Source organism: Pteropus alecto, unplaced genomic scaffold (assembly GCF_000325575.1).
Source record: "Pteropus alecto unplaced genomic scaffold, ASM32557v1 scaffold78, whole genome shotgun sequence".
NCBI classification, from domain to species: Eukaryota; Metazoa; Chordata; class Mammalia; order Chiroptera; family Pteropodidae; genus Pteropus; species Pteropus alecto.
Genome location: NW_006443124.1, coordinates 16,492,322 through 16,507,247, shown reverse-complemented (window position 1 = coordinate 16,507,247; position 14,926 = coordinate 16,492,322).

The following is a 14,926-nucleotide window of genomic DNA, read 5'->3' as shown; positions in this document are numbered from 1 at the left end:
AGCCCATTCTGCATCTCCACCCCTCCTAACAGTTTTGACGTGGCTTCTTCCTTACATCCTTAGTTATAGGACTTCTGTTCAGCTAGTCTTCAGGTTAATCTCGATGAAAATTTTTCTATAATTTAGTTGTTATTATGATGAGGTCATGGGAGGAGGCGAGTACGTCTCTATCTTGACCATGACTGAGCAGGAAGTAGCCCAGAAAATAAATTCTGAGAGCAGTGCCATCTAATTGTTAGGGGGACGAGCTCTGAAGTCAGCCAGACCTGGTGACCTTGGAGTGGCTTTACTCTTCAAGCCTCAATTTCCTTACCTGTGAAATGGGGATAACAGCTGACCTTATATGTGGTGTGAAGATAGGTTCAATGAGATTGCATGTGGAGTACCCCTGCATATAGGTAGAGCTCAATGGCACTGGAGGAAAAATGGGCCGGGGTCTTTGATCCTCACCTGGCTTGCAGACTGCACTGTAATAAACCCTCATCTCTTGTAGCCACAGTACTGATATGGCTGAACATGAAACCCAGGATCTCCTTGGGAAGGCTGAATGACAATAAAAATGAATTCTCAACATCGCAGGCTGTCTACTATTAAAGTGAAGGTGTTGGCTGGGTAGCAATGGGATCCATGTAATTAAAATGGGCACATCTGGGAGGACCCTGAATAAGCTGAGGCTACTGGTCCTTTATCTAATGAGAATTCCTTGCTGGTAAAAGCAGCCACTTTCCCCATTTGATGTTAACCCTGTCTGACCTGAGGAAACTGTAATGACTCCCTGCTGCAGCTGCCTTGCAAGACACTCCTGATTGTCTGCACGGCCCATCTTCACCACCCTCGGGAACAACTTCACCCAGAAAATAGCAACCCAAGAACAATAGCATATTCCTGGAGGAATGGCAGAGAAGAGAATCACCGGAAGAATTTGAACCAGACTCTTCTCATCTATTTGGTATGTGCAGAAGACAATGTATACTGGGAAATGGCTGTGGATCACTGAAAGCTTAACCAGGTAGCGACTCCAATTGCAGCTGCTGTGCCAGGTGTGAATTTATTGCTTGAACACACTAATTCATCCCCTGGTACCTGGCATGCAACTCTTGATCTGGCAGATGCCTTTTACTCCATATCTTTTGGCAACAAAAGTGAGTAATACAGTTTCACTGCTCTATCTTAGAAGTGTATCAACTTGCTGCCCTATCTTATAATTTAGTTCACAGGGATGTTGAACACATTTCCCTTCCTCAAGATATCATACTGGTTTGTAACATTGATGACTACATGCTGACTGGACCCAATAAGTAACAAGTAGCAACTAGCCTAATCTGGGAGATAACACCCAACTTCAGGGGTCTTCTTTCTCAGTGAAGTTTCTAGGAGTTCAGTGGTGTGGGGCATGGTGAAGTATCCCTTTTAAGGTGAAGGTCACATTGCTGCAGCCGGCCCCTCCTACAACAAGGAAGTGAGGGCTACTTTAAATTGGGAGGACACATATTCCTCTTTGGAGTGTAGTACTCTGGCCCATTATAGTGATTCAAAAAGCTGTTACTGTGACATGAGACCCAGAACAGAAAAAAGTCTCTGCAGTGGCTCCAGGCTGCCATGCAGGCTGCTCTGCCACTTGGGCCACATGACCCAGCAGATCCCATTGTGCTTCAAGTGTCGCTGGAAGATAGAGATGTTGTTTAGAGTCATAGGTGAGTCACAGAAGCCTTGAGATTTGGGAGCAAAACCCTGCCATCCTCTATGATAACTTTTCTCCTTTTGTGGAATGACTTCTGGTCAGCTACGGGCCTTAGCAGAGACTGAATGCTAATCATGGACCCCTGGTGACTATGCCACCAGAGCTACTTGCCATGAACTGGGTATGATCTGAGCCACCAGGTCATGGAGTTGAACACAGAGGGTAGCACTCTGTCACCACATGGAAGTGGTCGATACAATATGGGGCTTGAACAGTCTCTAATGGTGTAAGTTACATGACAAAGTGGCCTAAATACCCGTAGTTCCACTTCTGCTATAGTGCCTTCTCTCCCAGCCCGCACCTGTGGCCTCATGGGGACTTCCACATGACCAATTGACAGAGGAAGAGAAGCTTGGGCCTGGGTGACACATGGTTCTGCTTGGAATGCAGGCACTGCCTGGAGGGGACAGTGCAGCACGACAGCCCATTTTAGGAATGTTCCCAATGGACAGTGGTGAAGGAAAATCCCCTCACTGGGCAGGACTTCCCACAGTGCACCTGGTCATTAGGTTTTCTCAGAAGGCAAAATGGCAAGATATGGGATTATATACCAAATCAGGGGCTATGCTCAGTGGTTTATCTGTATGGTCAGGGACTTGGAAAGAATATGATTGGACAATTAGTGAGAGGAGGGCTGGGGTGAAAGTACATGGATAAACCTCTTTGGATGGACAGAAATGTGAAGATATTTTCATTGCATGTGACTGTCCACCAAAGGGTGACCTGAGCAGAGGAGGATTATAATAATCAAGAGCTGTGGGTACCAGTCGGCCTCTGTCCCCCAGCATTGCTCTCATCGCCTGCTGGGGTCATGGACACAGCAGCCATGGTGGCAGGGGTGGTGGTGATGTATGGGCTCAGCAGCATGGACTCTCACTCACTGAGGATGACCTGGCTGCAACACTGCTGAGAGTCCAAGTCTCGAACAGCAGATACCAACACTGAGGTCCTGACAGAGCCCCTATCCCAGGGGTGACCCTCCATTACCCCATGGCCAGTGGATTACATTATTCCATGTCCATCATGAAATAAACATTACTACAAATATGGACTTGCCTGCCCCACAGGCCATGCCTTGCCAGTACTGCCACCCATAGACTTACAAAATGTTTTATTGACCATGCTGGTGTCCCACATAGCATAGCTTCTGAACAAGGAATTCACTTCACTGCAAATAAAGTGTGGCAATGGGTCCGTTCTCATGCAAGTCACTGGTCTTACCACGTTCCCTACCATCCCGAAGCAACTGGCTTGATTGAAAGGTGGTATGGCCTTTTGATGACTCAGTTACAGGGCTAGCTAGGTGGCAATACCTGGCAGGATAAGGCAAGGGTCTCCAGGAGTTTGTGCATGTCTGAATCAGCATCCGCTATAGTGTGAGGAAGAAGTATAAGGCTTATACACTAAAGACTACAATAAACTGTCGAAATAAAGGAAGACCTAATTTCATGGGGGGAAAATCCCATATTGTGGCTCAGAAGACTTAATGCTGTAAAGATAGCAATACTCCACAAATAAATTTAGAGAGTTAACACAATCTCTAGCAAAGTCCTAGCTGGCATTCTGCATAAATTGTCATTCAATCTAAAATTCATGTGGAAAATGCAGGGGAATCAGAAGAGACAAAGGAATCTTGAAAAAGTAGAACAAAGTTGGAAATATGGGGAGCCACACGGAACCTAAATGTTGGTAAGAAGACATTTCAGATTCAATAAGGCAAAAAAAAAAAAGAAGAAGAAGCCTAATTGGAGTTTTCCTTATCTAAATAAAAGCAAGAACTTCTGAGGGATGACATCATTCATACATTCCGTGTTCAAAATTGCTTCTATGCCCAGGACAGAGACCAGGAGTAAGCCTCCCACGAATCCCTCCGTGAGGTGTGTCATTGCCCCACAAGTAGAAAGGCCCCTCCCCCATAACTGTATAGACAAACGATCACAGACTGTCTTATACTCCTCTTTCCAAAGACCCATTTATCTTTCCTAGAGAAACCTACCTTGTTTCTTCCCACAGATGCCATTTCATCCCCCTCCTTTTCCCCATTAAGTGTAGAAGCCTATGACTTACACCATGCGATACATCATTCCTTTTCTATTGGCTCCTGCGTGCAGAGAAATGAACCTTCTCTACTATTAACCTGCCTATTGTCAGTTTAATTTGCAGACCTCTAAACCTAAGAGGGTAAAGGAAGAAAATCTTCTCTTACAGTTCTGGTGAACACAGAGGGAAGGCTGACATACCCCGCTCACTCCAGAGGCTCCTGTTGAAATCTCGGCCAATAAAAGTTGGAAAAAACTAACAAAAGGTACAAATTCTGACCAAGTCAGCCTACCAAATTTCTGCTTTGAATCTGGTTGAATGAGGGCAGAAACAGCCCCCACTCTTGTCTTTTCCTTGCCGAATTTAGATTGGTAGGAGGACATGCTTGGAGGAAGTACTTCTTTGGATGTAGTGATCTTGGTCACTCTCAGTTTTACATACTCTTGAGTGTCCTCTTCCTCATGGTAAAGTGTTGCATTCCTGTTTGTCCCATTTGGTGTCTTGGACCTTGGCTTGGATCGAGTGAGAGCATTGTCTTTCTTGGCTTTCTTTCTGATGGAGGGCAGCAGTTGTATGGCGTGTGTTTTCAGACTGCCAGCTGTCAGGTTGGAGGCCCAAGAATTTGCAGTTGGCTGGCCAGAGATGTGGGCTACACTCCACTTGAGGCTGATGTCTACTGAGACCGCCAGCTCTCAGGGGTTCTAGTCTTTATTTCTTTGGCCCTCTTTGAGAGTGACTCTGGATCATGCAGGCTGTACCTTTTGCACCCTCTTTAGGGATATCTTTTTGTCCATGGCTAAGTTATAAAGAGGTTTATTGCTCTTGAGTCACGTTTGACAGAGATATACCTTTGAAGATCCTTTGGAGAAACCAAAGGGTTTAATAGTTCCAGGAGAATTTACTGGTTATTTTGGCCTAAAATCTGATAAGAAGATATTTGCAAGGATTTTTTTTAAAGGGCTCTCATCCTAAAACAAATGTCCCATTGGTGCCTATGGGAGGATCAAATTAAAAGAAAGACAGAGGAGTATCATGGACAGGCTAAGAAATGCTCCCTTAACAAAACAAAAGAAATCAGACTTAGAACAAAAATTAAAATCTATTTACACCATTAACCCACCCACCCATATTACACTGTAGTCATGCAGTCTTCCAGACAGGCCCTGGAGCAAATCCTTACCAAGATCACAAATGGCCAGATCCTCTATCAAGCCCTTCTGCTAATGGTCAGAACTTGGCCCAAATGGAGGCTAATATTCAGGGCCTGATAGGAGCTATTTTTTGAGGGCTCCTCTCCTAAGACTAATTGGGCCAAAATGGAGCTAAGTGCTCCAAAGGGGGAAACCTTTGTGGAAGGATCTCACATGCCACACTCTGAAGACACACAGCTCTACATCTAGGCATAGGAACTCTTTGATTTCCACTTTAGGTGGAAGTCTGCTCCTTGATATAAAGAAGCAAAATCAAGAAGATTTAGTTAGATGGGCAGGTCAGACCTGATATCATCAGTGAGATTGAGATGCAATTCTTTAAAGAACTAAAAACAATGTCCTTGTTTTACTTATCTCATCTATGTGAAAACAGTGCAGTTCCAAGAGTAATTCAAAGCCCACCCATCCTCATTACTGATCCCAAAGCCTTCTCTTCCACCTCAGGATGCTGCTGATGCTGTAAAAATTCAGGGCATTAGAAAAAGTACTGTTCTACACTCAAGAAAAAGAAAAAACTTACACAGCAATTTCTCTAGGCCTCTGATAATAGGCAAATGTGCCCTAGAATTCCATATTTTAAATGCTTACATCCTTTCTCATATATGCCTTGCAGATATAAATCTTCCATCAACCAGAACTGTCTTCTCCAGGTCCTGAGAACCCTCTTTAGGTACAGACATCCAAGGAAATGACTTTAGTCTGAGGGCACCTGCATACTACTTAGCTCCCGACATAAAATATGAGAAATGTGTTTCTGCACCTAAGTGCAATTCACACTCCCCCCAGCAAACAACCAATGCTTTTTCCTGTCTTTATTTTAAAGTATTTTTCTTTTACTAATTTTTTCACCCATTCCCTCAATCTCCTCTGCTTGGACAACCATCAGCTTGTTCTCTATATCTATGGAGGGTTCTCAAAAATAAAAAAAACAGAACTACCATATGACTCAGCAATTCCACTTCTGGATATTTATCTAAATAAACCCAAAAAATTAATTTGAAAAGATGTATGCACCCATATGTTCACTGCAGCATTATTTACAATAGCCAAGATATGATAGATGAATGGATAAAGAAGATGTGGTACATATATCCAATGGAATATTACTCAGCCATAAAAAGGAATGAAATCTTGCCATTTGGGACAACATGGATGGACCTAGAGGGTATTATACTAAGTGAAATAAGTCAGACAAAGGAAGACAAATATCATATCATTTCATTTATAGGTAGAGTCTAAATAAAATAAATGAACAAACAGAAACAAACTCATAGATATTGAGAACAAACTGATGGTTGCCAGATGGGCTGGGTGAAAAAGATGAAGGCATTAATATGTACAAATTGCCAGTTATAAAAACAGTCATGGTGATGTAAAAAGTACAGCATAGGAAATGTAGTCAATAATATTGTAATAACTGGGTATGGTGCCAGGTGGTACCGGACTTATCGGGGGATCAGATCCCTTTTTGAAATCCCACAGTTTCGGCCTCCGTGCTAGCCTCTCACCTACATGACCCTGATGGTTCCCCATTTGGCCCGCCTCTTTGATCTCATCTGCCCTTGAGCCATGCTGCCTGCTACCAGACTCTAATTTCTACAACATACCTCTGAACATGTCCCTACTTACAAGCGTCACTGTCCCTGTTACTTACAGAACAAAGTCTAGACTCCCTAGAGCCTCCTTTGGCACCCTCCAGCATCTGTACTCAGGCCACTTTGCAGATGGGCCATTACCCACTCAGCCCCGCAAAGCCCACACCCCATTCTGCAGCAGATGCGGGTGTCAGCACCATTCAGACCTCCCTACTTTGCTCTGGCTGCTTCTCCCGCCCCAGCTTCCTTCGCAGGTGAGCAGCTGCTCACACTTCAAGGCTCAGGCCACATGAAGTTCCCTACAAACCCTGTTGGCACTTATCACTGCCACACCAGAGGACCTACCACTGGCTCTTTTGTGTATCATGAGGTATCATGCTCTGCCATCACTTCCAGCCCAGCCCCTCATGTTTGCCTCTCCGAGGTGGAAGCCATTAGGCTTGGTCACCTCCAGTTCTGGTTCTTGTCCTAGGTACATGGTGGGGTTGTGCTTCCCACCCCCTCCCCCATTGAAGGTAGGCATGGCCATGTGTCAGCTCCAGCCAATGCAATGTGAGCACAAGAGCATGGTCACCACTGTAAAGAAGGCTTTAGGAGCAGGTCGCTTTTTTCTCTGTTCCCTCGCCCTGCTGAGGCAGTAAAGGAAGTTCCAGAGAACAGGGGCTCGGCCAGCAGGGTCATTCTAAATGAGAAGACTGGGCAGCAACTCTGCCAACCAAGATGGCTGTGTGCTGTGAGCATGACATAAGCTTTTGTTCTTTAGAGTCACTATTACACAGGGGTAGTTTGTTCTGAGCACTGGAGATCCAGCAAGATGAGGGCAAGCCTCCCTCTGAGCTATATTCCAGAGAGAGGAGGCAGTCAACACCAAATAAACTCCAGCAGGAAGAGACAAGTACCATGTCACTTCACCCAGTGACAAAGAGGCTGGAGGCTGGGACAACTGTGTATTTCACAGTGGTTAAGGCAGGTCTCTCTGAAAAGTTGAATTGAGCTTGGAAATGGAGGATGATGAGAAAAAGTTGATCAGGCTAAGACTGGGGAAAAAAAATCATTGCAAGAAGAGCAGGAAGTATATGCAAAGAATAAGCTTGGTGTGTTTAAGGAACAGAAAGAAATCATGTGAGCTTAACAAATCCACATATGATGACATGAAATGGGGTCAGAAACGTTAGATGGGAGAATTAATACAGATAGACAAAACAATGGAAGGATCGAAGGAGGAAAAGATGGGAGAATGGAAGGAAGGATGGAAGAATGGAAAGAAGGGTGGGAGGATGGATGGGAAAAAGGATGGATATGAATGGATTGAAGGATGGATGGGAGGATAGAAGGAAGGATGTAAAGAAAGGAAGAAAAGATGGAAAGGATAGGAGAATGAAAGGATGGAAGGATAGGAGGATAGAAGGATAAGAGGATGGAAGGATGAAAGGATGGAATAAAGGATGGAAGGGCAGATGGATGGATGGATGGATGGATGGATGGATGGATGGATGGATGGATGGATGGATATAGATGAACTGAAGGATGATAAGAATAAATAGATGAATAAGAATGAATGGATAGATGGATGGAAACTCAAATGCTGGATGGCTAGAAACTCAAATCCATTTTAAACCACTAGATGGAGCCAAACACCAACAGTATTTCTTACCCAGTTGTGTCTTGACTTTTGGCACACACTTTAAAGCACACAATACTCCTCCCTGGGAAACAGACAAACCTTCTTAGAGCAGAGCAGAGCTTCTCCACTAGTAAAGCTATTTGGCTATTAGCTCTGAAGATACACTGTGCCCTTGGTTCAGGGGTGACCAGGTAAAGTCTAGGGAAGTCAGACACCCCAAGTGTGTCCTCTTCAGCAAGAAGCCTCCATTCATTGATGATACTTGTTATACAATAAACACCATCATGTTCTAAGTCAGTCATGATGTGAAAAAGAGTAGGAGGCACAGTTTTAGAGAATGGGAATCTCTGGTTCTGATAAAGAAATAATGACCAAAAGTTTGAGAATACTGGTTCAGGAAAGTAAATATCCTAGAAAGTAAATATTCACCCTAGACTCCCCATTTAAAAAGTAATTTGCTTATGGAATTAAATTACATCACTTATTTCTTCAAAACAGACTCAGTGAGCACCCAATCCATGTCTGCTCTGATACGGAAGTGGGTGTTAGTGCTCGATAGCCCCTGTCATAAGGAACTTCCACTATGGAGAGGAGACAGACAGGCAGACCAAGAACTGTCACACAGCAGGATGCACATCACGGCCAAATAGCACACAAAATGAAGTTCCACCTCATCAGGAATGTCGTTTATGAATACTCACAAGTAAGAGATTTCCTGTGGCTTAAACAGAGTTATTTAGCAGGACTATTCCCTCAGGCTGGTCACAATATTATGGCAAAATGGTTGCACTAGCTCCAGGCATCATGTCTATATTCAAGGCAGGAAGAAAGGGAAAAGGACAGAAATCATCAGCTGTACTTTGTCATTTATTGGGAAAAGCAAAAGACTTCCCAGAAACCCCAACACACTCTAGTTATAGCTCATTGGTCAGAACGAGACCACATGGCACCCCTGGCCTCCAGGAGGATGGAAACACAAGTACCTCACCTAAGGCTGATCCTACTAACAAAATCAGGGTTTAATTAGCAAGAGAGAAGAGGGAATTTATATTGGGCATACAATTAACAGTGTGTCTCATACACTAATAATCAAAGAAATGCAAATTAAAAAGAGAGACCTCATTGCTTATTAAATTGGGCCAGATTTTAAAAGGTTGACAACATTTACTGTTGGGAAGGTGGAGGAAAGTTGATAGAAGTGCACAATATTCATTTGAAACTATACTGCAAATCAAAATTTTTTTCAATGTTAGTATTTTAGCCCAATAACTCCGCTCCTAGAAAGTTATGCTAAGGAGATAAGTGTAAGAGTGTTGTCTAGATACTAAAAATTAGGAAACTGCCTACATATCCAACAATAGGGAATTGGCAAAACAAAGGAAAATACCTCAATACTAATGATCTAGTACAATCATTTTTTTAAATTAAGAATTTATACAAATGCAAGATTATATAAAAGTATCTTTTTTGGATCATTTTCTGTAGCAATATGCTTTGATTCCTTTTTCTTTCTCTTCGTGTATCTACCATGGGTTTCTGTTTTGCAGTCACCATGAGGCTTACGGAAAACCTCTTCTACTTATAACAGTCTATTTTTAGGTGATAATAACAACTTTGATAGAACATGGAAACTCCACGTTTTTTGTCCTCCACCGTGTTTTCGATGTCACGATTTATATCTTTTTATATTGTGTATCCATTAACAAATTGTTGTAACTATAGTTATCTTTAATACTTCTGTCTCAACCTTTCTACTAGATTTGTAAGTGATTTATTCACCATTAAAAAAGTAGAATATTCCAAATTTCACCAGTTACCTTCACCAGTGAGTTACACTTTATGTTTTCATGTTTATAATGTCATTTCATTTCGATCCGAAGAAACTTCTTCAGTAGTTCTTGTAAGGCAGCTCAAGATCAAAAGAATCTTATTAAAAATATGTTTCAATACTAAACATACTGAAGTTGACAACTTTACCACAGTTGTGTGAGAGAATATCTCAATTCTCAAGAAATATATCCTGAAGGATTTAAGGCCAAAGGGTCATAGTTTACCCTCAAAAGGCCCGGGGGGAGGTGCACATATATAAACACAGATATAGAGAGAGCACGTACAAATGATAAAGCAAATCGAGTGAAATGTTAATTACAGGGGAATCTGGGTAAAGAGTATAGTTTGCTTTGTGCTATCTTTATTCTTGCATCTTTCCTGTAATTCTAAATAAAAAAGTTTTTAAAGTATTAATAAATTTCCTTTGACATACATCGAACAGTAAGATGGATTAATGGATGGATACAGGGATGAACACATAGATTAATGTGGCAAATGCTATACTCCATGTTACAGGGCAGGCAGAAGCACTTGACAAATTTGTATGATCTATTATGGGGAAATGTTACCAAATCAGAAAATCCACTGTTTTAAAGCCACTGGAGGGGGATTTAATTCTCACCTTCTTGGTCCTGCTGTCTCGGTATTTTCTCCGAAAGTGTGAGTTGGGCTGCACTCAAGATTCTCTCTGCCACCCAAGGTTACTCCAAGGTGCCAAGCAAAAAGGGTCAGGTTGCTCAGGGGACATGACAAAGCTTCTATTAGGGACATATGATGCAGATTTATATGCAAATAGTCAGGTTAACATTTTCTCAAGTGAGATATATATTTTTGAGATAATTTTCATAAAATAACTCACCAGATTTCCTTTTCATTTATTTTTATTAAGGAAATGTTTCCTGAAACCACAAAAGACAAAACAGAATTAGAATTAAATTTGGACTTAAGTTAGGAAGGGTTGGGGAGGATAGGCCTGAAGCCTCTTTTCTTTTATTTATATTTTAAATCTCTACAGAAACTGAGTTTTACCCATAGAGAAACATCTTCACCTAAATCTTTATATTTTCCTTTGTTTCATTTGGCTTCTGAAATAATTCTTGAGTTCTCAAGAAGTTAATATTTTGCTCAAGTCTAACCTTCCTTCCCTAAATTTTATCTAATTAAAAAAAAATTAACGACTAATCTGATTCCTCAAAATGAAATGTTCCAATGAGGACTCTCCTAACATCCACTTGCACAGGGATGCATTGCTTTCAGGTGGTGCCTCTCCAGGGACCTGGCTTGTCAGTGCTTGTTTTTTGTTGTTGTTGTTTTGTTTTGTTTTTATTTATTTTAATTAGTTTCAAGTATACAGTACATTGGTTAGACATCTATATAGTTCATAAAACAATCCCCCCAATTGCACACTCCCTCCCCTGACCCTCCACTTAGCCAACATATTAATGCTAACTGCATTTCCTCTGCTGTGCTCCCCATCTCTGTGTTCATCCATCAGCTACTAATTTGTACTTCTTTAACCCTTCACCCCATTCTCCCATCCCCCCAAAACCCTCTCCCCTTTGTCCATCATCAAATTGTCCACTATATTTGTGTCTGTTTTTGATTAGTTTGTTCTTTTTATTCCTTAGATTTCGCATATAACTGAAATCATATAGTGTTTATCTTTCTCTGTCTGACTTAAATACCTTCCAGGTCCATCAAAGCAATATCTTTTTTCATTCCTTTCCTTTTCATATGTAGGGGTCTTGTTTTCTTATCTTTTCAGACACTCGATCTTAGTCTTTATTCCTGTTTTTAATACATGTTTTTTTCTTCTCAAAGAAGTCCCTTCAACATTTCCTGTAATACTGGCTTGGTGGTGATAAATTCCTTTAGCTTATTTTTGTCTGGGTAGCTCTTTATCTGTCCTTCAACTCTAAATGATAGCTTTGCTGGATAAATTACTCTTGGTTGTAGATCCTGGGTCTTCATCCTGTCGAATATTTTTTTGCCAAGCCCTTCTGTTCTGCATAGTTTCTTTCGAGAAATCAACTGCTAGTCTTATGGGCGTTCTCTTATAAGTATCTGTTTTTCTCTTGCTGCTTTTGATATTCCTTCTTTGTATTTAACCTTTGGCATTTTGATTATGATGTGTCTTGGTGTGGGCCTCTTTGGATCCCTGATTTTTAGAATTCTCTGAACTTCCTGGAGTTTTTATGTCCATTTCCTTCGCCAGGTTAGGGAAGTTTTCCCTATTTCCTCAAACAGCTGTTCAACATCTTTTCTTCAGTTACGTCGATCAGACGGATATTTGGACCCTTAATAGTGTCTCATATGCTCCTTAAATTATTTTTATACTCTTGGCATCTTATCTCTTGCCATTCTGACTGCGTGTCCTTGGCTTTCCCGTTCTCTAGATAGGGCATTTGATCCTTTGCTTTATTCACTTTGTTTATTCGTTTATTCCATTTAATATACTTCTCATCTCAGATGTGTTCATTTCAGACTGGTTCTCTTTTATAATTTCAATTTCCATTTTTGTTTTTTATCTCTTTATTGAAGTTCTCACTGAATTCATCTACACTTCCCAAAAGTTCATTGACCATCTTTATAACCAGTGTTTTGAACTCTGCATCTGTTAGATTACTTGACTCCATTATACCTGGATCTCTGTTCTATTCTCTCATATGATTTCTGCTTCCTTGTCTTCCCATTTTGGCTGCCTTGCCATGTCTATGTCTATGTACTAAGCAAAGCTCGTAAGTCTCTCGGTCTTATTACTATGGATTTGTGAGTAGGTGTCCAACGGCACAGTCCTGAGAGGGGTTCAGGCACAGGCCAAATTTAGTCCAAGCCTCTGTCCATCCAGGGCCACCTGTTAAGATTCAGCAAGCAATCCACAGATGCTGTGCTTATAGTTACCTCAAAAGGCCACACTAGAAACCAAGGCCAGCTGCCTCTAGTGTGTCTAGGCGCTGCTCAGCAAGGAGCACCTGACTCACTGAGGATATACCTGGATGTGGCTTGAGTAAGGCCGCGAGTTGAGAGAGACAGGGTTTCAGGGAATCTTCTGGGCAAAGCAATCTCTGTTATCCAGTTTGATGACATCATGGCTATGGTGGCGCTGTGTCTGCACACTAGGAGGAGGGAGGGCTCAACAGGGAACAATGGATACCGCTCACACTTCTGTACAGAGTGAGTCTCGCCTAGGCTCTCACTCCGACAATGTCCCCCTGTAAGTCCCTGGTGCCCCTGCGTGCAGCCCATTCAGCGCTGGTGCTCAGAGTGAGCAGGTCCGTCATTGCGAAAATCCACTCGCGGACATGGCCCCTTTAAGAGGCGTCTGCCACTGCAGCAGCCTCCAACTCACTCAGCCACTTGAGACCAGGCAGCCCCGCGTCCTCACCCCATCCTACCTTCTGCCGTTGCAGGGTGATTTCCTGGACTTTTTTCAAGTTATATGGCTTGTTCATCTAGAACTCAGGTGATTTTTCCTTGCTGCTGCTCCTTTTTATCATCACAACTTTTGATTTGGTCACCAGAGGGATGAACAGAGCCTCTATCATCTACACCATTTTTTTCCTCCAGTGCTTGGTTTTTAACACCTGTAAATTTGCATGGATTCTGTGCTCTTGTACTGGATTTTCCTGTGGGTTTCTATATCATCCCTTCTGTGACTACTTCATGCCCTCCCTTCACGTGTTGTCCTTTTTGGAGGGTGGCTTGTTGCTAAAGGCGTATAAAAGACACCTGAATCTCCTCCCAGGATTTGTGCCATGGTTGCATTTTCCCTTCTTAAACATTAGATTTGCAATTCATGTTACGGTCCTTTGTTCCAGATGTAGAATATCTGTTAGTAACATTTGTGGTTGCTACTCTAAATACAGAGGCAATTTCTGTTAGCTCTGTAATCAGATAGAAAAAAGAACATGATTTGTGTGGTATGATTCATTAATAAATGATGGATAGATTAAGAAAAATAAAGAGGAGAAAGGGGAGGAGGAGGAGGAGGAGAAATAATATTTGGTCTCTGCTCCTCATTTTCCTGAGTAGCAGGGGAGTTGCATTTGTTATTTTGAATAAGCGCCTTTCAATCATACCTGAACTGATGCTCATGCAGTGACCCCAAGAGCATGAGGGCTGGTTGCCAGAGGAAGCATGTAATTAGAGGGCTGGAACTTTCATCCCTACCCCCAGACCTCCAAGGACAGGAGACAGGCTGGGGATTGAGTTCACTCACCCATGGCCAATGATTTCATCAGTCATGCCCAGGGAATGGAACCTCCATAAACGCCCTAAACTACAGGATCCCAAGCCCTTCCAGAGTGCTGAACATCTCAAGGTGCTGGGCAAGGGACACGTCCAGAGGGCACGGAAGCTCCACATCCCTTACCACAAACCTGACCCCACGCATCTATTCTCTTTGGCTGTTCCTGAGTTGTATCCTTTGTCATCAATGGTGATAGTAAGTAATGTGCCCTGCTGAGTTACTGAGTCACTCTAGCAAATGACCAAACACAAGGAAAGGTGCATGGAACTCCCCAATTGACAACCAGGCCCCTGATGTGGGGTTGGATGGTGGCAGTCTTCCATTGTCTGCACCACTCTGAGCAAGTAGTGTCATGAGTGTGGTGAGTAGGGACAGTTTCCATTTAAGGTGATAAACCTTTAAACTGCCAGGCTTTGATGTCATCTCAGCAACAGTCCCTACATTTCATTCCGTTACAACCACCACAACAGGCTCCACATTCTGAACTCAAAATAGTGATATTTTCAGCTGTGGATATTTCACTGAAGTCCCTGCAGATACAAGGCCATTTAGAAAAGCAAAACTCTTCATAATGTTAAAATATTCACTTACAGCATTTCCCCTTATAAATTCGATTACCACTTATAAAATCGGTCC